General features: G+C 38.0%; 1 pseudogene; it reads left to right on the top strand.

The window, feature by feature from the left end:
• The first annotated feature begins 518 nt into the window (after nucleotides 1–518).
• On the top strand, nucleotides 519–24,711 carry LOC129476696 (protein FRG1-like; annotated as a pseudogene).
• The last annotated feature ends 1,492 nt before the right edge of the window (nucleotides 24,712–26,203 follow it).

Below are 26,203 nucleotides of genomic sequence, written 5' to 3'. Positions count from 1 at the left end.
AATGCTGCCCAGCGTTCAAGACCCTCCTCAGATTCCGCCTCCACCATTAGGCTTCTCCTGACCCCTGAGCCTGTAACACGCGCCACCATAACTCTCCACCTCAGCCCACATTCCCACAGCACTCGCGATGTCCGCGGCCCTCAACATGGCGCTTCATTCTATTTTAGGGTATTTCCTGCTTGCTTCCTGCACACACAGTCGCACGAGGCACAGCCCCGAGTGACCCGCGCACGAGTGGCCCGCGCTTCCAGCCGCGCCGCCGCAGGCCAGCGAGGGCAGCCGGAGCCGCTTCCCGCCCCCGCGGGGACCGTCGCCAGCCCGCAGCCCTAGCGGGAGGCGGTTCCACAGCGCGCCCGGAAGCCCCGCCACCGCCAGCACTGACGCCTCCGGAGGGCTTTCCTCCTCTCCGGGAGGCGCGAATCCTTAGGGGCTCCTCGAGAGGGCGCCAGGGAGCCGCTGCGCGCGGACACCTTTCGGCCCTCTGCGGCCGCCGTAGCTCCGCGGCAGAAACCCGGAAGTGGAACTCTCAGCCATTCAGCCTTTGGGTGAAGACGGAGGCGGGTTCTGGAGAGAAGTACGCTGTCAGGGAGTGTTTGCTTCGCCTCCACTTCTGTTCCTTCCCGCCCTGATGCTGCTCCGGGTAACATACTCGGCCTAAACCGGCTTCAGCCTCTCCACGCAGAAGTATCCCGGAGCCATGGCCGAGTACTCCTATGTGAAGTCTACCAAGCTCGTGCTCAAGGGAACCAAGGCGAAGAGGTGGGTCCTGCAGCTCGGGCGGGAGCCTCCTCCGTTCTTTTCGGACGCACTCCACCCCTGCGAGTCTGGTGGAAGCTGTGGCGCGGACAGCCGGCTTCGTGGCCTCCCAGGCTTCGCCCTGGCCTCTGTCCGGGCTGGACGGAGGCCGGACCGCGGTTCCTGGCGCCTGTGCAGAGAGGGGCAGCCTCCCGCGTGGACGACCCTGGAAACAGGGTAGACGGGCGGGTGACCGGTGACCCCGTACCCACGAGTTTGGGTCCCCTGAGGCATCTCTCCAGGCCTCTGCCTGGTGGGTCTGCGTTAGTCTGATCTCGTAGTTCATGATAATAACTTCCTTTATTAGAGATTATTCTTTTCTGCATTGTCTCTTCCTAGAAAATTTATTGATTAATTTTTTCTAACCTCATATGTAGAGTGAAACCAGGATGAATCACACAGTGGTTGAGGTGTATATGGACTTTGATAGGGATATGGACTCGAACCTGCACTCTGTCACTTACTGATTTTGTAATTTGTGGCAAGTTGGTTAATATGTCTGAACTTCCATTTACTCATTAAGAGATCAAATATCTTTGAATCTCCGTTTACACATTTATACTTTCAGACGATTTTTTATACTTTTAGAAGACTGTGAGAATTAAATGAGAGACCATATATGCAGTAAATAAATTGAGCCAAATGTGAGGAGGAGGTCGTAGTGGTAATTTATTAGTTCTTTAGGAAAAAAATACCTGTGCATTCACATCCCCGCTTTTTTAACTGGCAGATTTGCCCGAGGGTGACCGTACATACAGATGTTGAGCATTTCCTCCTGGTCTCCATGATAAATAGAGGTTTTGGTATTTTTAGGCGAGATGGAAAGAAAGTATCAAGGAGTGAGCTGAAGCCACTGGCCTTGAGAACCCTGTCTAGGAGTCTAGCCTCATGAAGATGCCAGAATAAATGACAGGTTTATCCTGAATAAATGTGAGATTTTTACTCTGTGAATTTCCTGTGAGGAGAGGAGAGTTATCTTCTGAAAACTTTATGATGAAAATGCAGACAAGAGTGTCTTAAGATTATCGTACTAGTCATAATTAATGCTTATATAGCACTTTCAATGTACCAAGAAATTGTTGTAGGCGCTTCGCACGTTAACTTTTTTCAAATCGCTCTTGTTTTTTTCCTTTTTTTATTGAGCTGTAATTCATAATTATAAAATTCACCCTTTTGTACAGTCAGTGGCTTTTAGTATACGTTCAAGAGATTCACCACTGTCTAGTTGCTCAGCATTTTCATAATCTCAGAAGGAAACGTCCCCCTACCCATTAAGGCAGTCACATCCCATCCTCCCCCTCTGCTAGTCCTTGGCAACCACTAATCCGCTGTCTATGTGAAATCACCTATTCTGAATATTTCTTAAGAAAGAAATCATGCAACATGTGGCCTTTTGTATCTGGCTTCTTTCTCTTATAACATTCTTGAGGTTCATCATTGTTGTAGCACTTGTTCCTTTTATGGCTGCGTAGTATTCCATTGTATGGATGTAACATTTTTTTCATCCATTCATCAGTTGATGAACATTTGGGTTGTTTCCCCTTTTTGGCTATTGTGACTAATGCTAGTGTGAATATTCTTATGTAAGTATTTTTGTGGGCGTATGTTTTCATTTCCCTTGGGTATACATACTTAGGAGTAAAATTGCTGGGTCATGTGGTAACTCTTTAACTTTTTGAGGAACCCCATACTGTTTCCTGTAGATGCTGCACCATTTTACGTTTCCACCAGCAATGTGCGAAGGTACACATTACCTCTTAAACCTCACAATAGCCTTAAGAGTTAGGTTAAGTTATTATCCTAATTTTTTAAGTGGGGAAACTGACTCACAGAGAGATTAAGTACATTTTCCAAAAATCACAGAGCTAAGAAGCAAAAGAATCAGGATTTAAATTCTGGCAGTGTGGCTCTACAATCTGCTTTGAACTCTAACATAATATGTACAAAGCCTGAAGCAACTTCTCAGTACTGTATTTAAGAGGGCATAGCAATGTAAGCCTTCCTAAATCAGTAATTTATAAACGAAACAGCTTAAAAGACTTCCAAGCTTCAATCTTACGATATTTATCATACAAATTAATATACCTAAACTCATCTATATAAATTATGTGCTGTAGTAAGAAGAAAAAGAGCAAAGAGAAGAAGAGAAAAAGAGAAGAAGACAAAGCAACCCAGCTTGATATTGTTGGTGAGTCACTTTTCAGTGCTCTCTTCTGAAAAAAGTTAACGTTTCTTGAGATCTCATTGAAAATATTTTCCTAGTTAGAAATTTATGATATATTCATATTCATCTTAAAGTGCTTAAATATTACCTACAGTTATAAATTCCATTTATTCTTTAGCACAGTCGATGCTACTGATGCCTTTACTTCATTATCAGGAGAGAAAAATTATAACTCTGACTTAGTAGGCACCATTAGACTGCTTAATAGCAGGAGATTCTGATACATAATTTTAAAGTCTTAATGTAAATGTTATTCAACCAAATATATTTTACAAGTTATTTTGTTTGCACATGTATGCATTTTAATCGTAGAAGTCAGTTTTCTCTTTCTTTTTTTATTTATTTTATTTTTTTATTTTTTATTAATTTTTTTGCACACAAAGCAATAAACATTTTCTAAAAATACATATAAACAAAAAGATGCATATCAAACATATTAGGAAGATTGCACATGGGAAGATGGGGAATAGAAATGGAGGGTGGGAATTAAAGAAAATAAATGAGAGAGGGACTTTGTATGGATCAATGATAATAACTCAATCCTCTATTTGACAAAGAAGAAGGAGAAGGAAGAGGAAGAAAAAGCCAGTGGGATAAAGGATCAGAAAGCGAGGAAAATAGAAAAAATTAGAGTATGACTCCAGGGTAGACCTGTTTTGTTGTTGCTGGGTTGGTTGTTTGGTTTGTCTGTTGTATTTTTCATATGTTTCGCCATGTTGGCCAGGCTGGTCTCGAACTCCTAGCCTTAAGTGATTAACCTGCCTCGGCCTCCCAGAGTGCTGGGACTACAGGTGTGAGCCAGTACATCCAGCCCCCACATTGCGTCTGGCCTCCGTGGTAGACCTCCCAGACAGGGCGGCTGGGCAGAGGTGCTCCCCACATCCCAGATGGGGCGGCTGGGCAGAGGCGCTCCTCACTTCCCAAACGGGGTGGCCAGGCAGAGGCGCTCCTCACATCCCAGATGATGGGCAGCCAGGCAGAGGTGCTCCTCACTTCCCAGACAGGGCAGCCGGGCAGAGGGGCTCCTCACTTCCCAGACGGGGCGGCTGGGCAGAGGCGCTCCTCACTTCCCAGATGGGGTGGCCAGGCAGAAGCGCTCCTCACTTCCCAGACGGGACGGCCGGGCAGAGGCACTCCTCACATCCCAGATGATGGGCGGCCCGGCAGAGACGCTCCCCACCTCCCAGATGGGGTAGCGGCATGACAGAGGCTGCAATCCCAGCACCCTGGGAGGCCAAGGCAGGCGGCTAAGGCAGGCGGCTGGAAGGCGGAGGCTGCAGCGAGGCAAGACCACACCCCACACCACCGCACACCAGTCCAGGCAACACCGAGCACCGAGTGAGCAAGACTCCATCTGCAGTCCCAGCACCTCGGGAGGCTGAGGCGGGCAGACCACTCGAGGTCAGGAGCTGGAGACCAGCCTGGCCAACATGGCGAAACCGCGCCTCCAGTCAAAGAAGAAAAACCAGGCAGGGGTGGTGGTGCGCGCCTGCAATCCCAGGCATCCCGCAGGGCGAGGCAGGAGAATGATGGGAGCCAGAGGCAGGGAGTCTGCAGCGCGTGGACTATACTCCACCAGCCTGGGCAATAGAGGGAAGAAAGAGACAGAGAGAGAGAGAGAAAGAAAGAAAAAGGAAGGAAGGAAAAGAAAGAAAGAAAGAGAGAGAAAGAAAGAAAGGTCGGTTGTCTCTTAAAGGAAGTATCTTCACAGGAAAAATCATTATTTTGTGAACTCTGAAATGAATGAAAATCTTAAATACAACATCAGGGTAGCCTGTAAATGATACTAGAAATAAACTGACCTAAACACACTTAACCAGCCTATTTTCCGTTTTGTTCTTTCCATACATTTTTTTTTCTCTTTTAAAACTTGGCAAGTTGCATTTCAAATCTTCATAAATTATTGTAACTTAAAAAATATATAAAATATGGAATGCTATAAAGCTAATGTTCTGGAAGAATCATTGCTTTCAAAATGGCAAATGAACAATTCTAAAGTTAGGGTAGATATCTAGGGTAGATATGTAGATGTGGAATTGCTGTGTCAAAGGATAGGTGAATGTTTAACCATATAAGAAACTGCCAAAAATTTTCTAAAGTGGTTGTGCCATTTTACCCTCCCACCAAGAATGAATTAGTGCTCCAGTTACATCCTTGCCAAGAGTTGATGGTGTTATCAGTCTTTTCTCCCAGTCTGAGTTTTACCTTTTCAGTTTCTTAATGGTGGTTTTTGGATGAGCAGCTTTTTTTTTTTTTTTTTTTTTTGAGGCAGAGTCTCACTCTGTCTCCCAGGCTAGAGTGCAGTGGCGCGATCTCGGTTCACTGCAAGCTCCACCTCCCAGGTTCACGCCATTCTCCTGCCTCAGCCTCCCGAGTAGCTGGGATTGCAGGTGCCTGCCACCACGCCTGGCTAATTTTTTGTGTTTTTAGTAGCAACGGGGTTTCACCGTGTCAGCCAGGATGGTCAGAAGCTTTTAATTTTTATAAAGCTTAGTTTATTTTTTGTTCTTTTATGGTTACTGCCTTATCTCTTTGATCTAAGAGATCTTTGCTTACCCCAAAGTCAGGAAAATATTCTACATTGTCTTTTAGAGGCATCATAGTTTTAGTTTTTACATTAAATCTGTCATTCATCTCAAATTTTGGCATGATGTTGTGAGTTCGGTTTCAAGATTTACTTTTTTTTTTTTGACATCTTGATAGCCAGTTGTGCCAGCACCACTGGTGTTTCCTTTTTCCATTAATCCACTTTGGTATCTTCATAATAAATCAATTAACTGTCTATATATGGGTCTATTTCTGGACTCTGTCTGTTTTTCTGTTGGTATATTTCTCTTGATTGCTATAATTTCATGAAGTCTTGAGATCAGGTAGTGTGAGTCCTCCAACTTTGTACTTATTAACTATTTATTAATTTCTACAGTGAAGCTTGTTGGATTTTCTCAAGAACTGTATTGGGTCCAGATCATTTGAGAGAGAATCAACATCTTAATCTCGGGCCTCAATATTTCGTAATTTTCAATGTAGCAGTCTTGCATGCCTGTTTAAACATTTATTCTTAAGTATTTTATAATTTTACCCTACTGTCAATAGAACCTTTGAATTTGATTTTCCAGTTGTTTGCTGTCAGTACGTAGATATGCAATTGATTTTTGTGTAGTGACTTTGTAGTCTGATGAGTCTGTTTCACTTATTCCTTCTAGTGGTTTGCTTATATAGAAAACTAAGAAATTTGCAATTGTGTTTCCTGCGACTATCATTTTACTTCTTTCTTTCTAATCCTTGTGTCTTGTCTTTCTTTTTATTGGTTTATTATACTGTCCAGGACTTCCATAGTGTTGAACAGAAGTCGTGAGAATGGGCATAATTGCATTGTTCCCAAGCTTAGACAGAAAGCTTTCAGTAGTCCACCAATATGGTATGATGTCTATAGGATCTGCAGAGAAAACATTTATCAAAATGAGGACATTCCTTTTAAACTTTGTTTCTTGGGAGTTTTTATTTTAGTGGTGTTTAATGCTGTCAGATGCCTCTTTCTGTATCTGTTGAGATGATTATACAGCTTTCTTCATTCTGCCAATGAATTACATTGGTTTCATTTTCAACTTTTAAAGTAACTTTATATCCCTGAGATAAAGCCCACTTAGTTGTGGTGCATTGTCCTTTGGGATATTGCTAGATTTGACTTCTAGGTGTTTGTGTTTCTTTTTTTTTAAGATTTCTATATTGATGTTGATGGGAGATATTGGACTTTTGTATCCTTTTCTTGTGATGTCTTTATTTGATTTTGGTGTCAAGGTGATATTGCGTGTCATAAAATTAGATGGAAAGTGCTGTCTCCTTTCCTATTTTTGGAAATAGCTGTGTGAGATGGGTATGATTTGTTCTTTATATATTTGATAGAATTCACCAGTGAAGTCACCTGAACCTAGAGGGTTTTGTTTGGTTTGGTTTTAGATTTTTTGTGGGAAAATTAAAAATTTTTAAGAGATATTTTCAGATTTTTTTGTTGTGTCAGTTTTGGTAACTTGTGTCGTTTAAGAAAATTTCATTTCATCTAAGTTGTTGGATTTATTGGAATAAAATTGTTCAGAATATTCCTTTCTTTAATATGCTTTTAATGTCCATAGAATCTAATCTGTATTGCAGTCTCTTCATATCGGTAATTTGTGTTTTTGCTATTATTTCCTGGATCAGTCAGTCTAGCTGGAGGTTTCTCAATTCTTTATAAGACCCAGAATCTAATCTGTATTGCAGTCTCTTCATATTGGTAATTTGTGTTTTTGCTGTTTTTTTCCTGGATCAGTCAGTCTAGCTGGAGGTTTCTCAATTCTTTATAAGATCATTTATTTTAGATCATTAATGATCTTTTAGTACAGGTGTATTCAATCTTTTAGCTTCCCTGGGCCACGATGGAAGGAGAAGAATTGTCTTGGGCCACACAGAAAATACACTAACGATAAGCTGATGAGCCAAAAAAAAAAAAAAAAAGCAAAAAAATCTCATAATGTTTCAAGAAAGTTTATGAATTTGTGTTGGGCTGTATTCACAGCTGGCCTGGACCACATGCAGCTCTCAGGTTGGACAAGCCTGTTTCAGTATTACTGATTTTCTCTTTTTTTTATTTTCTATTTTATTTATTTTCAGTCTTTTTTTTTTTCCTCCCTTTAACTTATTTTAAGTTCACTTTGCTCTTGTTTTATAGCTTCGTAAGAAGGGAGTTAGACCTCTTCATTCCACTTTAGTTTCAGTTATAGTCAACACATTTTGTTTTCATTTTCATTCCATTCAAAATATTATCTAGTTTTTCTTGTGATTTTTCTTTTTGTGGACGCATGAGTTATTTAGAAGTGTATTGTTTTTAATTTCTACTAAATAGAGATATTATAGGTATGTTATTGTTGCTGATTTCTAATTCATTTATAGTATAGTTGGAGAACATACTTTCTTAGTGAATTTCCATGTACACTTGAAAAGAATGTGTATTCTGCGGATGTTGGTTCAGGTTTTTTTTTTTTTTTTTTTTTTGGAGATGGAGTCTCGCTGTTGCCCAACAGGCTGGAGTGCAGTGGTGTGATCTCAGCTCACTGCAACCTCCGCCTCCCAGGTTCAACTGAATCTCCTGCCTCAGCCTCTGCAGTAACTGGAATTACAGGCACCTGCCAACACACCTGGCTAATTTTTTAAATATTTTTAGTAGAGACAAGGTTTCACCATGTTGGCCAAGCTGGTCTCAAACTCCTGACCTCAAGTAATCCGACCGCCTCAGTCTCCCAAATTGGTGGGATTCCAGGGGTGAGCCGTGGTGCCCAGCCAGTTCAGTGTTCCTTAGATGTCTGTTAGGTCAACTGGTAGAACTTGTGACTGTGCATATCTTCTGTGTCCTTACTGATTTTTTACTAATCCTACAGTGTATTGAGAGTTATGTTAAAATCTCCAGCTGTAATTCTAGATCTGTCTACTGGAGCAGTTTTTGCTTAAAGTATTTTGAAGCTCTCATAAGATGTGTAGACATTTAGGATTGTTAAGTCTTCCTTATAAATTCAGTCTTTCATTTTCATAATATTTTAACCTTATTTCTGTTAAATGTCTTGATGCCTAGTTAAATTATTTGACCACCCTTTTGCTCCTGTCAAGCCTGGGCCTTTGTTCGTTTGTGCTTATTTGTTAGGGTTTTGCCCGTAGACTTAGACAGTGACTCTTACTCTAGGAAAGGTTCATCGTCATGGGCCTCAGCCACATGTTCTAGGCATACTTGGTGAGTTCTCTCCACTCTGCTGTGTCCCAAATTTGTGTGATCACTGGCATCTCCAGTCAGCCCTCAGCAGTGCCAGCCACTCTGCAGAGGCCTTGTGGAGCCTGCCTACTGCTTGCACTCCCCCCAGCCCTTGGCCACAGACCTGCAGAGAACTTTTGCATACTCTTTTGAGGCCTCACCTGTGTGTAGTTCCCTCTTCTCCAGTACTTATTCTCTAAACTCCCAACATAGTAGCACTGCAAGACTCTCAGCTTAGTGTCATTGCCTCATTTCTGGAGGTCTCTGCCTCTCTCCGTGTGGTCAAGAAACTGCCATTGGGCAGAAAACAGAAGTGTGTGTGAGATCTGCCTTCTGTATTTTCCTTTTCTCAAATATCACAGTCCTGTTCTGCCCGTGTTCCAATCCCCAAAAACAGTTTTCTCAAATACTGTATCCAGTTTCAGTTTTCTGGCTGGTCATTGTGGGAGGGCAAGTCCATCTTGGCTGGAAGAGGAAGTCCTTCTGCGTCTTTTTCTCTTTGTCCTTCCACCTTCTTTTGCATTGTGGATTTTCTAAACTTGCCGTATAAGTAAGCATGTGCCTATTTGTGAAGGGAAAGGAAAAAAACCTTTTAATTTTTTAAAGCTGTTCTGTTAGGATCTGAAGGGATTGGTAAATAGGATGAAAGAAATTCTGTCTTTCACATGGAGAAAACCAAGTGTGACATTAATAAACACGAGCATGTCTGTAAGCAAAGAGTTTCACTGAGCTCTGCTAGATTAAGAAGCAGTTGGACTTATAACATCGTAGTTTGCAAAACACATATATTTTATTTACCCAGGAACTAAAGCTAAGTAAGCTATGGGTTAATAGAAGGTCTGTGAAGGGTACTTAGACTACAGTAAGATTGGGGAAGAAAATTCCATTTCCAAATCTAAGATATATCATTCCTTTGTGCCAAGTACATAATGAAGGTAGAGATATAAGGGGGCCCTTAGCACGGAAGCACTGGGTTAGTCAGAAGGTGAGGTGAGCTGTCACACAGCCTTGATGCTAGAATGAGGGTGCCCTGGTAGTATCTTATCAGCACGACACTGGTGCATCGGGCTTTTTTTTTTTGAGACAGGCTCTTGCTTTGTTGCTCAGGCTGGAGTGCAGTGAGGTGATCATGGCTCAGTGCACCCTCGACCTCGTAGGCTCAAGCAATCCTCTCACCTCAGACTCCCGAGTAGCTGGGACCACAGGTTCCTACCACCATACCCAGGTAATTTCTTAATTTTTTTGTAGAGATAGGTGTCTCCTTTTGTTGCCTAGGCTGATTTTGAACTCCTGGGCTTAATTGATTCTCCTGCTTCCGCCTCTCAAAGTGCTGGGATTACAGGCATGCCAGACATATGTAAACATTCTAAACTGTGTGAAAATATGTGAAAATCTTTGTCATGCATTGTGAAACAACACAGCAGGAATATTTGACCATCTGCCTAAGGTTTAAAAGGAAATAACTTTAAGCATGTGTCTAAATAGCAAGTAATATTTTGGAGCGGATTCTCTTAAATTCAGCTTCGGCATCTGCAGCATATACACAGCTTGAGCTGTAACCTGACGTAGAAACAGGCAACTTCGGTGCCCGTGTTCTTAGGATCCACTGCTTTTTCACAGCTAAAACCCCAGAGTGGCACCGTTAAGTATTAGTCGTTAAACATATAAGCATACCTCCAAAGGCTGAATGGAGGCCACTTGCAGAAAATAGGCAGAATGCTCACATTTAATTCTTGATGATACTATATTTAGCTTTCTTGTTCTTTGAAATCTCATTGAGAAAAAATACTGGCATCTGCCCAAAGTAATTTCTTTTTCAGTTGACAATATTATAAGTAATGTTATTGTATCATTTCCCTACTTGGACAGAGTGTGAAAATTTTGAGGAGCTTGTCTGCCAGAAATTTCTTCTTCATTTGCAAAACATTAATGAGATATTATATTTAAATGATTTTATTTAATATTAAGTGTACTTGGTCAATGTGTCATAGAACATACAAAATAAATCTAATTTAAAATCATTAACTATTACATTTATAAGAAAGACTTGCTAATCATAACTGTTGATAATGATTCTGAATAAAGCATTATTTATTTTCCTGAAAACGATTGTAGCTATAACTCAAGCATCTAAATTGCCATTAATTTTATTGCTTTTTAATTGTCTTTAGCTGAAATTTTAATTTTGATTTCCTATTTCTCCATTGTTTTTGTTTGTGTGTGGAAGTAAAATATACAGAATATAGAATTTGCCAGTTTTTCTATTTTTAAGTGTACACTTCAGTGGTATTTAAATACATGCACCATTTTACTTTCCCACCAGCATTGCACAGGGTTTCAGTTTCTCCACATCCTGCCCAACATTTGTTTTTCTGGTTTTCTTGGTTTCTGTTTTTTGTTTGTTTGTTTGTTTTGATAATAGCTATTCAAATGGGTGTGAAGTGGTATTGCATTTTGGTTTGGATTTACATTTCCCTAGTGACTAGTGGTGTTGAGTGTCTTTTCAAGTGCTTATTGGCCATTTGTATATCATCTTTGGAGCAATGTTCATGTACGTCCTTTGCCCAGTTTTGAATTGTGGTATTTGTCTTTTTGGAGTTCTCTATATAGTCTGGATATTAATTCCTTATAATGTATGTAGTTTACAAATATTTTCTCCATTCTCTGGTTGCCTTTTACTCTGTTGACGGCAGTCCTTGATGCACAAAAGTTTTTAATTCTGATGAAGTCCGCTTTGTCTATGTTTTCTTTTGTTGCCTGTGCCTTTGATGTTCTATACAAGAAATCATTGCCAAATTCATTGTCATGAAGCTTTTCCCATTTTCTTCTAAAGGTTTTCTAACTTTAGCTCTTACATTTAGATCTTTGGTCTATTTTAAGTTACTTTTTTGTATTTGGTGTTAGGTAAGGGTCCAACCTCATTTTAGCTAAAATTTTATGTATTTTAAAATTTATTATGGAAATCATGAAATGTTTAGTTGAATAGAAAATTTTGTGCAGTGGAATTAACTGAATCTTTAAAACCTTTTTATTATGGAAATATCCAAACTATTCCATACATAGAAGAATATAATGAGTCCCCCATGTGCCCAGGCCCCAGCATTAATTATCAATATTTTGCCAATCTCGTTTGATTTACACACACACCCACACACACATTTTTTCCTCGAAAATTTTAAGTAAAATCACAGATACTATGTCATTTTACCCATAAGCACATAAATGTACATTTCTTAATGTGGTATGTCTTTTTGTCATCACCTGTTTTCTTCTTTATTTTTATACATTATACTATGTCATTATCAGACCTTTTAAAATTAACAAGAATTCCTTAATATGTCGTATCCAGTTAATGATTGACTCATTTCTACTCTAGCTAAAGTACAATTTAGGAGGAGGTTTGAGGACATTTTTTAACATTAAGATATAAACTTTTATAACAACTGCTTAAATAATTGTTCCTAGCGTCTAACATTTCTATTGGCAAATTGGAAATTAGTATACATAGACACAGATTCTGCTCATTTTACTTTCAATCTAAAATCATAGTTAAGATTACTGGCCAGGCGTGGTAGCTCACACCTGTAATCCCAGCACTTAGGGAGGCAGAGGCGGGTGGATCACGAGGTCAAGAGTTTGAGACCAGCCTGGCCAATGTGGTGAAACCCCGTCTCTACTAAAAATACAAAAAAAATTATTCAGGCATGGTGGCAGGCTCCTGTAACCCCAGCTACTTGGGAAGCTGAGGCAGAGAATTGTTTGAACCCGGGAGGCAGAGGTCGCAGTGAGCCGAGATCGCATCACTGCACTCCAGCCTGGGTGACAGAGCGACTCTCTGTCTCAAAAAAGAAAAGATTGCTAGGCTAGAAAGTCTTCCTGTAGGGGCATTTTTAAGAAACATTATAGGCATTGCCTCTGGAAAGCAGGCATGAATAGATGGCTAGGGTCCATCATGAGAGAGACCGTTCTCTATATATCACTTTGTACCTTCACATGTTGCCTTTTTTTTTGTTTTGGTCCTTTTTTGAGACAGGACCTTGCTGTGTCACTCAAGCTAGAGTGCGGTGGCATGATCATAGCTCACTATAACCTTGAACTCCTGGGCTCAAGTGATCCTCTTTCCCCAGCTCCCCGAGTAGCTGGGATTACAGGCATGCACCCCCATGCGTGGATGTACGTTGCTATTTTGTGTTTTAAAAACCTAATCCTGACTGTGCTGGTAGTCGCATGAATCTGTGCACATACATGCAACAAGTACATGTAAAACTGGTGAAATCTGAATAAGGTCCATGGATTATATCAATGTCAGTTTCCTGCTTCTGACAGTGTATGATACTTATGCAAGATGTCATCATTGAGACAAAGTGAGTAAAGGATATGTGAGATCTTTGTATTATTTCTTACAACTGCAAAATAAAAAGTTTTTTAAACTATATTATAATAACAAAAAAGAACTGTTTCAAATCTAAAATATAAAGTTGAAATATTGATTTTATTTTTTTGGAATCTGGTGGACAGTAAAAAACTTTGGTGAAATTTCAGGAGCCATAGCCATTGAAATAGATGAGGAAACCTATATACATGCACTCGACAATGGTCTTTTTACCCTGGGAGCTCCACACAAAGAAGGTTTGTGTCTGGAAGGGAAGAGGCTGCCACAGGTGTAGATTTTAGGACATTCATTCACTTAGGCCAAACTCTAACTAGTCTCAAACATTTTCCAAAGGAATGGAACCATTGCATTTGACTCTTCCTTTTTTTTTAATTCCTTAATATTTACCAGACATTGGCAAGTCCCTCTTCCTAATATAAGCATTTGAAAACATTCCGTATAGTTCCAGAAGAGTATCTTCGGAAATCAAAACAAGATGAATAATTAAAATAGTAAGTGGAAAGAAAAAAGAAAACCTATTTGAGTCAAAATGTTTGAATTTCTTTTTTATTCAGACCTATTGCCAAAACTAACCTGGGTGCGTTTAACAATTTGAAGTTTCCTCATTTTCTTTAGCCCATTAGAGGAAGCACTAATGAGATATGAAGTAATTAGAAGATAAAAAGCAGTATCGTTTGGTCAGCAAAGCCATCCCTTGAATAAATGAAAGCATTTAGCTTTTTAAATAAGTGCTTATTTATGACTATATTTTAAAACATAAAGAGAAGCTATCTCGAAAGTTATTAAATAAGCATTATATCACCCTGTCTTACTCAGTATATAAAGTTAGCACTGTAGTTAAAAGAAGATAAAATAGACCTTGATTCCAAAGATACAGTATTACAGTGACATCAGTATATCTGAATATTCTTATATTTAATTGCAGAAGAAAATAGCCACATTTTTTAAAGCAAAATAATGTCTTTATATTTATAGCGAATGTCAAATTTATTTTCAAATGTTTTTTCTCCAATAGTTGATGAGGGCCCTAGTCCTCCAGAGCAGTTTGCGGCTATCAAATGATCTGATTCCAGGTGAGCTTATGTTGTAATATAATTAGTAACCAGTTATTTTAAAAATTTAATTATATACATTAAAAATTTTAGTATCTGTCTTAAGCCCACAGGGTAATTTTGATATAAAAAACAAAATAGCTTTTTTGAAAAATAGATTTTGTGATCTACTTTTAGTGGGTTTCCTATCAATATATAATGCTAGGCTGGAAAAAAATTATGTAAGTTAAAAAGTGAAGATTAATAATTTCACACACCGAATAAGATAGATTAAAAAATAAATCAAATAGTACAAAACCTGGTTCACTGTTGCTATGATATTTAAACTCACTGTTTGGAAGTCCAAAGGCAAACAGGAAGACTAAAAAAAGGAATATTGTTGAAACCAGCAGAGAATGTTACAGAATCATAACGACCAAAAGAATATTTTTACTCACTATCTTTACAGTCATTTTATAAAGTAACCTTTTTTATTCTCACCTTGTGCAAAAGTATAGAATGATTATTTGGGTAGAAGGCACTAAAGTGAATTTACATGTTTTAGTAATTGGTTACATCAATATGATAATGATTTCTGTTATATAATCATTAATGTCTAAAGGAGTAAAAGTCAATTCTGGCATCCCAGGAGATTCTCGGTAAGGTAAAAGATTAGAAATCATAATTTTAAAAAATCACATTTAGATGATTATTGCTGTACTTTCTTTGAAAGTCTGACAAGTATGGTGAAAGACAAAGAATAAAAGCAGAGGAAGAAAAAATTCAATAGTTTCAAACTGCTTTACAATTATAAACAAAAAAGGATTATAAAGATAATTAACTGACAAATGAGGAAAATATTTGCAACAATCTTAATAGGCAGTGAGTTCTTACTCTTCATATGTATCTTATATAGAATTCATAGCACTGAAGACCCCAGTAGAAAAATTGCGATCAGATCTCAATAGAAAAATGGACAAGGGACATTACCAGATAATCTAAAAACTAAAAAGGAAGGGAAAAGAAAAACAATTGTTATTCTAGTTGACTACTAAAATGCAAATTTATAGGATACTGTTTTTTCCATATCAGGTTTTCAAGTATTTTTTTTAAAGTCATAATATTTAAAAAATCCGTGATACAAAACATAATCTGTTAATTTGAGGTAAGAATGTAAATGGAAGCAGCATTTTCTGGAAAACAGTTTGATGACATAAGAATTTTATACCCTTCGATCTAATTATTTCTAGGAATATTTTCTAAGGATAAAGCAGTTTTATGTCAGAATAGATGTACATAGAACTATTTATAATAAGAGAAAAAGTTTTAGTAATTTATTATTGAAGTTTATAACTAAAGAGGTATAATTGAAGAATGATGAATTTTAAAAATATTTGTTATGTAATATATAAGGTACAATGTTTATATTAAAAAAGCACAATACAAAACTAAATTTAAAACTGCACTGTCCAACATGGCAGCAACTAGTGACATGTAGCATTTTTTTTTTTAAAGGCACAGAGTCTCACTCTGTCACCCAGGCTGGAGTGCAGTGGTGTGACTGTATCTCACTATAACCTCAAATTTCTAGGCTCAAGCAATCCTCCTGCGTCAGCCTCCCAAGTAGCTGGTATTACATGTGCACGCCACCATGCCCAGCTAATTTTTTAGATTTTTTGTTGAGATGGGGTCTCACTGTGTTGTCCAGGCTGATCTTGAACTTTTTGCCTCAAGCAATTATCCCATTGCCTTCCCAAAGCACAGAGATTAGAGGAGTGAATCACCACTGAGTCACATGCAGCTTTTGAACACTTGGAATATGTCCAGTCTGAAATTTTAGATATGTACACACCCACACACATACACGTGTCCTGTTTTGATGTTCTATAATTAATTTTCTCTCAGTTTTTAACTTTTATCTATCTTATTAATGTACAGAATTGCCCTGAAATCTGGCTATGGAAAATATCTTGGTATAAATTCAGATGGATTTGTTGTTGGGCGTTCAGATGCAATTGGACCAAGAGAACAATGGGAACCAGTCTTTCAAAATGTAAGTGCTGTTATTGTTCATAAAAACTTCCTGTCAGTTTAACAGAAAGTCTGTAACAATCATAATATATTTAAAAAGAAAAAGTAGTATGCAATACTGTAATACATTAAATTGGAATAAATCAATAAGAACATAGAGCCTTAAAGAGATCTCAAAATAGAGTGCAACAAAAATAGCATTAGTACTTTTGCCCACAATTATTTCTGTATACCCTTAGTGCCTAGATATGGATCTCATTTCCATTAAAGAGCCAGTCAATTTTAGGTTTCAGAGTAGGAAAACAGAATAGTCCCTAAGTATCTTCTTTGTAGCAGAAATCATGGATGCTTTCAGAAACATTCGATACTGTCAGCGAACAGTAGAGCTTGCTAAGACCAAGTTGTGACAATTTGTGCATAAAATAAATAATAATAGTTCATTGAAGTAAATTCTCTCTAAAAGACTTTCAGTTCATAAGCCTAAAATAGTGTACGAAAAGATAGTTTTAATATAAGAAGAAAAAAATACATACTAATTCTTAATTTTAGTAAGTAGACAGTTGTAGTATATGGATGTTTTGTTAAATCTTTGTTGATACAGAATACATAATTTCCTTTTTCTGTTTGTGTGAGAAGTAAAGATTGAACAAAAATATTTGAGTGCTAAACAGTCTTTAAAAAGTAGATAACTATATCAAAAACAGTAAGGACCAACGGGCAGCTTGCAGAACAAGCAAATAGAAGATAAGCTCAGCCTGAGTAGCAGCTTTGGTAGTGTACACTAATGAATTGAAAATAGGAATTCAGAGTGTTTTCTAAGATGACAGATTAAACAAACATCCCCCCAGAAAGAGGTAATCACTTAGACTGATTTCTTCACCCCCTAGGATAAAATCTTAAGTCAGTGACTTGAAAACAATTTTGACCCAACCCATTGAGAAATGCATTTTTACATTGCAGCCCAGCACACACACATGTATAACTGAAGCAAGAGTTATGCTTACCAATACTTATCCCTGTGTTGTGCATCTTGATATTTCTTATTCTCTTTTACCCCTTCCTCTGTGTGTCTGTGTGTATTCCTTCCCCCACCCCCCATACCATTCAGGAAACACTACATTGAAACACTACATTGATTTCATGACCCGCTAATGTGTTGCAACCCCTTTGAGATGATCCTACTAGTTCTGATGAGATACTTGTAATAAAAATTACACCAGTAGAAAAGGCCAATATATCCTAAGGCCTTAGATGATGACTTAGGTAGCACTAATAATACAACACTTTAGGAAAGTTCATTTCATTTTATTTTTAGGAAGGACACTGAGTTTCAAAAATTTAAATTTAAATGATAGGGTCTTAAAACTCTATTGCAAAATGGACTCAGCTGAATAATCTGTGGCACAGGTTTAAATCGTCTTGGACCACCCTGCCATGTTCCAGGGCTCACCAGGAGCCATCCAGATGAGAGACCACCCAGCCCTTGTGACCTTGAATAAGGAATTAAATCCATGTTATCAGCACTTTTTTAACTGGATGTGATATAAGGTTAACATATTTTGTAATCATTATATTTATAAATATTTTGTCTAAATGTTATGATATTCCAAGTTTTCCAAAAGAATCAACCAAATACAAGTTATAAACATTATATTTGTTAAGGGAGTTAAGCTAACCAAATTTATAACCCAGATTTAGATACACAAGAAAATCAGTCTTTAAAGTTTTGTTTAATAGAAACCAGTGTAATATATCAAACATTAAAAAACTAAAAATGTATATGAATATTTTTACACACAAAAGTCCCTCAGACACTGATTCTTAAATTCAAAACACCAAAGGCATTGTATATACCTTTTCATGTTTTCTAATTGTGAAGAAAATAAATTTTACTTAAAATGCTAATATTTGAATAAAGTCCTACTAGGAAGATACACTACAAATGTTTATTGTGGTAATCTTTGAATAGTAAAATGATAGGTGATTTTGGTTTCCTTTTCTATATGTTTTTATATTATATTTTTCACGTTTTTCTCTAAGTCCTTTCCTTTGATTTTTAAATCAGGGAGAAAAGATTCATCCAGTCTAAACACTTAATATTTCTTCTATAAGAAGTATCCTCATGGCTATTTTGTTATTTTGTTTCACTTAGGGGAAAATGGCTTTATTGGCTTCAAATAGCTGCTTTATTAGATGCAATGAAGCAGGAGACATAGAAGCAAAAAGTAAAACAGCAGGAGAAGAAATGATCAAGGTAATGATATTTTATACAGATAACTCCATTCACACATGCGATGTGACTGTATCTCTTTAAAATGTTAAATGGTCATTTATTGTCACTTTAAAGATTTAGTTAATAGCTTTTTCTAATGTGGTGTTTCAAATAGACTCATTTTTAATTATAAATCCCGTAGTTGATGGCTCGTTTATACAATGTGGCAGAGAAATGAGTGCATCTAGGCGCTACCTTGCCATTATCTCCATGGATTAGTATCTTTTTCTGGTAGTTCCACATGCGCTCTTTAGGCTTTCATGTTCTTGTTTTCTTGTATTTTAAAATCTAATTTTTAAAATAGATAACATGTACACGTGGTCCAACGTTTTCAAATAAAAACATGTGAAGACATATGCCTGCCATGCGTCTTACTCACCTGTGTCCCAGCTCCTGTTCCCCTTTCCCTTTCTTTTTATAGCCTCCTAAAATTTCTTTATAAACATATGAATATATTTATAATTTTCAACTGTTTTACACTAAAGGTAGCCTCCTCTGTAGTCTTCTAGACTTTGATTTTTCTTAAAATCATATCTTGGAGAGTTTTCTACTATTAGTTTAAATGTAGAAAGTTTTTTCTTTTTCTTTCTTTTCCTCTCTTTCTCTTTTTTGACAGCCACATAATATTCCATTTTAGGGATGTACCTTAATTTATTTAGTCTCTTATAGATGGAAATTTAGGCTGTTGCCAGTCTTTTGCTCTTATAAACAGTGCTGCAGTTCATAACATTGAATATGCATCAATTTGTAGGTGTGCGGGTGGACCTGAAGATAAATTTCCAGAAGGAGAATTACCATGTCAGGGGTATATGCATTTGTATTTATGTAATGCTTGAGCTTCTGTGATGATAGTCACTTTATGAAACATAAAAAATCATAGCAGAACTTCTGGGGCCTTAGCCCTCACATTTTAAAAATATTTTTATTAATAGTACCAGTCTTCTTTGCATTAGGAGAAACATTAATCACATAAAACATGATTTTTATTTTATTTTTAAAATTTGTGTGTGTCACTAAGCTGGAAATAAAAGTTCCTTATTCCAGGCCAAATTCCCTCATCTGTAGTCAGATGCATTATCCATTTCACCAGTGGCCTGTGCCCTCCCTAATCCTACTCTTTGTTTTACATCATTGTAAAAGTTACACAGACATCTTCATATCAAGGTGAAATTCTAAATAATACTGTTAATATAACCTAGATAAATCAAGTAGTTAATTGGAATTTGATGAAAACATTTAAGGCTTTTTTAGACTCACAAAAGCCACTGATCTTTAATTATAAACATATACCAAGATGTGTCTGAAGAATAAATCCCCCCTTATTGACACATGGTTTTTCTGTTTCTTGGCATTCTGTCCCAGTACTGAGCATCCTGAACCTTGCTTTGTCTGTCTCTGTTGGGAATCACAGGTTGCATCCAGTCTGATCCAGATTTGCTCTGTAAGACATTGTGGGGGCTGGAGTGGAAGGCCCTAAGAGGGGGGCAAATGCCTTTTCTAAAATGCCTTTCATTCTTATTAGAGCATAAAAATTTATGTTACATTTTTCTCTACTACCAGTGCAATTTAAAACATCTATGAAATCTCTGTACGTGCTTCATGTTAGATTTCCGGTCATATGTTTGATTTTCTTTCTAGAATAGTCTTGATTTCAAATAATTTCAAATCTAAAGCTCAAGCAATTTCAATCTAAAATGTAGGTATTTTCTTACAGAGAAGGGAAATGTTATATTTTTTCATTGCATGCACCCAGCACATGTGTTGTAGTCTTGAATTCCCATAATGCCCCTGTGAGGTGGATGTGAGCTCAGCGTTACAGACAAGAAGACAGCCTCTGACCCTCCTTACATCCTCGTGGTTTTTGTCAGTCAGTTCTTGGAAATCACAGTGATTTCAAGGTGTGGTAAGACAGGATGTGTACCCAGGCCCAGCTGACTCCAGAGGCCAATCTCAATATTTCATAACACATTGCTTCTCAGGAAACAGGTCATTGGGGAAATGCAGATGGGTTTGTGACTTACATTTAATTTTATTTATATTTTGTTGTTTCATGTTTAAATTATTTTGCATCTGGATATCACCACAAAAGTGTTATTGAAGGCAACACTTGCAAATATATGTGCAGTGCTTTGCACTTATACAAAGATACAAAGATACTTACACAAAGATTGCGTTTTTCACTATTTAAAGCAATTTTCAGAGGAAATACAAAGTTTTCTGGGTCCCTTTGGCTAGTCTAGTACCTGGAAGCTCTGAACAGTGATTATTTAGGACTCTTTTCCTTTACCATTTAATTGCAGGCTCTCCTAATCTCTGTCAGCCCTTCACCTTTATGACCTTGCCTTATCTACCAGAACACAGCTCCCTCTTACTAAAGGTAGCCTTGTGTTACCTCTGTCAGCCCCTCACCTTTATGGCCAGAACACAGATCCCTCTTACTAAAGGTAACATTGTGTTACAGGCCCTAGCACGGAATGTTTTCAGGTCTGGGACCCCTTTAATCAAAACTGTCACAAAGATGTCATTGGCACAAACACGTTATTTATCGTCACTTTCTAAGCAGCCCTGGAACTGGACTCTGGCCACAGAGATCCCTTAGGAGACATGAGTCCTTACCATTGCCAATTGCCTGTTCTGTGGGTGATCCTAATTGTTGAATGCAGATCAATTAACTTATGACATGTGATAATAAACATCTATCCAAACTTAGGAGGATATAAGAAGCTAGTAAAAGAGGTGGGTTCCAATTAATTAAAAACAAGTTGTGTAATGCTAAAAGTTTTAATACTTTGGTAATAGTCTGTGCAACATAAAATAGCTATTAAGCTTTCAGTCTGATCAAATGAACACTTGTCTACTAGGGATAATTTGGTCCTAGTGTATTCACTTGGAGGACAAAATTAAATTAATTAATGATTGCTTTGTTGCCAAGCAGGATCTGATGTGTAAAATGTTTCTGAAATAATTTTGTCTGTAGTGTTTCTGACACAAGGGCTTCGGAGGAAGCATGTGATAGCACTTACTCATATAGATTATATGTATGAAGTAAAAACACATAGCCAGAACCTTTTTCTGAATATAGTTGCTCAGTTAATTTTTTCTTCTGCATAAGAAATCATCTCGAATGTTCTTATGTGATACGTAAAGTGGGGAAGATGGAAGATAAACATATAACCCATTGGATTCTCTTTTCCAATATCTAGATTAGATCCTGTGCTGAAAGAGAAACCAAGAAAAAAGATGACATTCCAGAAGAAGACAAAGGAACTGTAAAACAATGTGAAATCAATTACATGTATGTATTCTTTTCCTTTTAGACCTACAGATTTGACAGTGAAGTGCTTCTCAAAGTGCTTTCAAAATAAATTACCTAATTAGATGGGGATGGTGGTACATGCCTATAGGCCCAGCTACTCGGGAGGCTGAGACAGGAGGATTGAGCCCATGAGTTCAAGGCTGCAGTGAGCTCTGATCACCACTGCATTCCAGCCTGGGTGGCAGAGCAAGACCCTGTCTGAAAAAATAAAACTGACAAGAAGATACAACACAATGTGGCCTCTAGGACAGAGCACAGAGTTAAATGCTTTTCTTTTCTTGAGGCTTCAGTTTTCCTAATCGTCCTACCAGCTCTCAAAGCTAGTCACTCGGGTTAGTCAATCTCTCCATTCATAGAATGGGTGTGATGCCAGTCAAAGGCTGTGCTATGGCCAAGACACAGGGGACTCCAGCCAGTATGCCCTAATAGAAGTGGGGCCTTGTGCTACCCAGCCAATGAGTGGACCTCCTCGTGAGAGGTCACGAAGGTCATCTTTGTTGAAGAGCTCCAGCTTATTAAAAGAAAATACAATTAGACCTTTTATTTTTTCTCCCCCAAGACGGAGTCTTGCTCTGTCCCCAAGACTGGAGTGCAGTGGCGTGATCTCGGCTCATCGCAACCTCTGCCTCCCAGGTTCATGTGATTCTCCTGCCTCAGCCTCCCGAGTAGCTGGGACTACAAGCACGTGCCACTATGCTTGGCTAATTTTTGTATTTTTGGTAGAGACGGGGTTTCACCATGTTGGCCAGGCTGTTCTCGAACTCCTGACCTTGAGTGATGCGCCTGCCTTGGCCTCCCAAAGTGCTGAGATTGCAGGCATGAGCCACTGCGCCTGGCCTAAAATTAGACTTATTTAATAAGTGAAAAATTAACAGTATTTAAAAATTTAATAGTAAATATGTATAATCAGAGTTTCAGGCATTTTTCAATGAAGACATTTTCTTTGCAGAAAGAAATTTCAGAGCTTCCAAGACCACAAACTTAAAATAAGTAAAGAAGACAGTGAAATTCTTCAAAAGGCTCGGAAAGATGGATTTTTGCATGAGATGCTTCTGAATAGGTCGCTATTTATTTACTTATTTCCACTATTTTCAGTAGCCAATAGAAATGGCATGTAGAAAACCTACATTCTCTTAAATTACTGTAGTTTTCACATTTTTGTCTTTATTTCTAATTTATGAGTGTGGCAGTATTACCTAGAGAGGACATCATAACTTTGGGAAAAGACTGTCAAGAAAGAATATCTAAAAATTATAACCGATTCTAAGTATATAAGTTAAGAAATTCAGATTTGACTTTATCTACTTCATAAATTTATCATTATCTTTTTATAACTATTAGAACCAGAGTTAGAAAGAAGCAGTTTGGCTAATATAAAAATTATGTGGATTCTGTTAGAGTAGTTCAGGTTCCTTAAAATAAGAATAGATCAACCAAAAAACTAAGTATAAAAGCTAAACAAGTGAAATTGAAGCAGTTTTATTGTAAGATTTGGAAGGGTGCAGGGTGTTTATCATAGCACATTATTAATATTTATTACTCTTCCTAGGTAGATAAGTAATGTCCTAGATTTAGACATAGAAAAACAGGTAGAGACGTTTAGCTGTGGGTGTACAAGTATAAATCAATTAAGTGCCAGATTTTGATAATCACCAGCCGCTCATTCAAGTCCTATGTTGCAAAGTTACTCTTTTTTGTTTGTTTTTGTTTTTTGTATTTTGTTTTTTATTTTTTGAGATGGCGTCTCGCTCTGTCACCCAGGCTGGAGTGCAGTGACGCAATCTCGGCTCAGTGAAAGCTCCACCTCCCGGGTTCACGCCATTCTCCTGCCTCAGCCTCTCCCAGTAGCTGGGACTACAGGCGCCCGCCACCACGCCCGGCTAATTTTCTTTTTTTTTTCGTATTTTTAATAGAGACGGGGTTTCACCGTGGTCTCGATCTCCTGACCTCGTGATCCGCCCGCCTTGGCCCCCCAAAGTACTGGGATTACAAGCATGAGCCTCTGCGCCCAGCCGCAAAGTTACTCTTACCCTTTTTTTTTACATTACTTGATAAAGACAATGTTTAATTACATATTTCCTGTTAACTAGCTGGTAGAGTTCATACTTAAAGTCAGTAAACAATGTTAAGAATTTTTTCCAGCTGAGCAAATGAATATGTATCTAGTTGTAAGAAATCAAGAAGAGGATATAAAATATAATCAGGATGTAAACTCTAAAACGGAATAAGCTCTATGTCTTCTAACTTTTATCACTTGTAATAATACAGCATTCTCACCCTGTTAAATGGAAATTTAGAGCACCTTTAAATTCCAGAATAATTAAAATTGCTATTTGGATTGAACCAGCCCTTAGGCAACATTTATTTAATATTAGGAAATCACTTTTATAAGATTAGAAACCATTTTTTATAGAAACCAAATTTAAAAGTATACATATTTTAATATAAGCGTTGCGGTAATAACCAAAATTGAACATGGTTTTAAAGCTTTTTCTATTTAGTAGCAGTTGAATATATATGGCATGTTTTACATAGATTAATTTTATTATTTTTCTTTGTTTAAACAGGAGAGCCAAATTGAAAGCCGACAGTTGCTGCAAGTGACTGGGATTTTTGTTTCTGCCTTATCTTTTTGTGTTTTTTTCTGTGTTTCATTTTTTGTCCTCACGATAGTTGGCTGAGAATGATGGTTTCCAGCTTCATCCATGTCCCTACAAACAACATGAACTCATTCATTTTTATGGCTACATAGTATTCCATGGTGTATATGTGCCATATTTTCTTAATCCAGTCTATCATTGATGGACACTTGGGTTGGTTCCAAGTCTTTGCTATTGTGACTAGTGCTGCAATAAACATACGTGTGCATGTGTCTTTATAGCTGCATGATTTATAATCCTTAGGGTATATACTCAGTAATGGGATGGCTGGGTCAAATGGTATTTCTAGTTCTAGATCCCTGAGGAATCACCACACTGACTTCCACAATTGTTGAACTAGTTTACAGTCCCACCAACAGTGTAAATGCGTTCCTATTTCTCCATATCTTCTCCAGCACCTGTTGTTTCCTGACTTTTTAATGATGGCCATTCTAACTGGTGTGAGATGGTGTCTCACTGTGGTTTTGATTTGCATTTCTCTGATGGCCAGTGATGATGAGCATTTTTTCACTTGCTTTTTGGCTGCCTAAATGTCTTCTTTTGAGAAGTGTCTGTTCATGTCCTTCGCCCACTTTTTGATGGGGTTGTTTGTTTTTTTCTTGTAAATTTGTTTGAGTTCATTGCAGATTCTGGATATTAGCCCTTTGTCAGATGAGTAGGTTGTGAAAATTTTCTCCCGTTTTATAGGTTGCCTGTTCACTCTGATGGTGGTTTCTTTTGCTGTGCAGAAGCTCTTTAGTTTAATTAGATCCCATTTGTCAATTTTGGCTTTTGTTGCCATTGCTTTGTTGTTTTAGACATGAAGTCCTTGCCCATGCCTATGTCCTGAATGGTATTGCCTAGGTTTTCTTTTAGGGTTTTTATGATTTTAGGTCTAACATGTAAGTCTTTAATCTATCTTGAATTAATTTTTGTATAAGGTGTAAGGAAGGGATCCAGTTTCAGCTTACTACATATGGCTAGCCAGTTTTCCCAGCACCATATATTAAATAAGGAATCCTTTCCCCATTTCTTGTTTTTGTCAGTTTTTCAAAGATCATATAGTTGTAGATATGTGGCATTATTTCTGAGGGCCCTATTCTGTTCCATTGATCTATGTCTCTGTTGTGGTACCAGTACCATGCTGTTTTGGTTACTGTAGACTTTTTTTTTTTTGAGACGGAGTCTCGCTCTGTCGCCCAGGCTGGAGTGCAGTGGCGCAATCTCGGCTCACTGCAAGCTCCGCCTCCCGGGTTCACGCCATTCTCCTGCCTCAGCCTCTCCAAGTAGCTGGGACTACAGGTGCCCACCACCACGCCCGGCTAATTTTTTTTTTTTTTGTATTTTTAGTAGAGACGGGGTTTCACCGTGGTCGCCTCCCAAAGTGCTGGGATTACAAGCGTGAGCCACCGCACCCAGCCACTGTAGACTTGTAGTATAGTTTGAAGTCAGGTAGGGTGATGCCTCCAGCTTTGTTCTTTCGGCTTAGGATTGACTTGGCGATGCGGGCTCTATTTTGGTTCCATATGAACTTTAAAGTAGTTTTTTCCAATTCTGTGAAGAAAGTCATTGGTAGCTTGATGGGGATGGCATTGAATCTATAAATTACCTTGGGCAGTATGGCCATTTTCATGATATTGATTCTTCCAACCCATGAACATGGAATGTTCTTCTATTTGTATCCTCTTTTATTTCATTAAGCAGTGGCTTGTAGTTCTCTTTGAAA

The sequence above is a fragment of the Symphalangus syndactylus genome, chromosome 21 (genome assembly GCF_028878055.3).
Source record: "Symphalangus syndactylus isolate Jambi chromosome 21, NHGRI_mSymSyn1-v2.1_pri, whole genome shotgun sequence".
Lineage (NCBI taxonomy): Eukaryota > Metazoa > Chordata > Mammalia > Primates > Hylobatidae > Symphalangus > Symphalangus syndactylus.
Note: the sequence above shows the minus strand (reverse complement) of the source record. Positions and strands in the feature narration are given on the sequence as shown.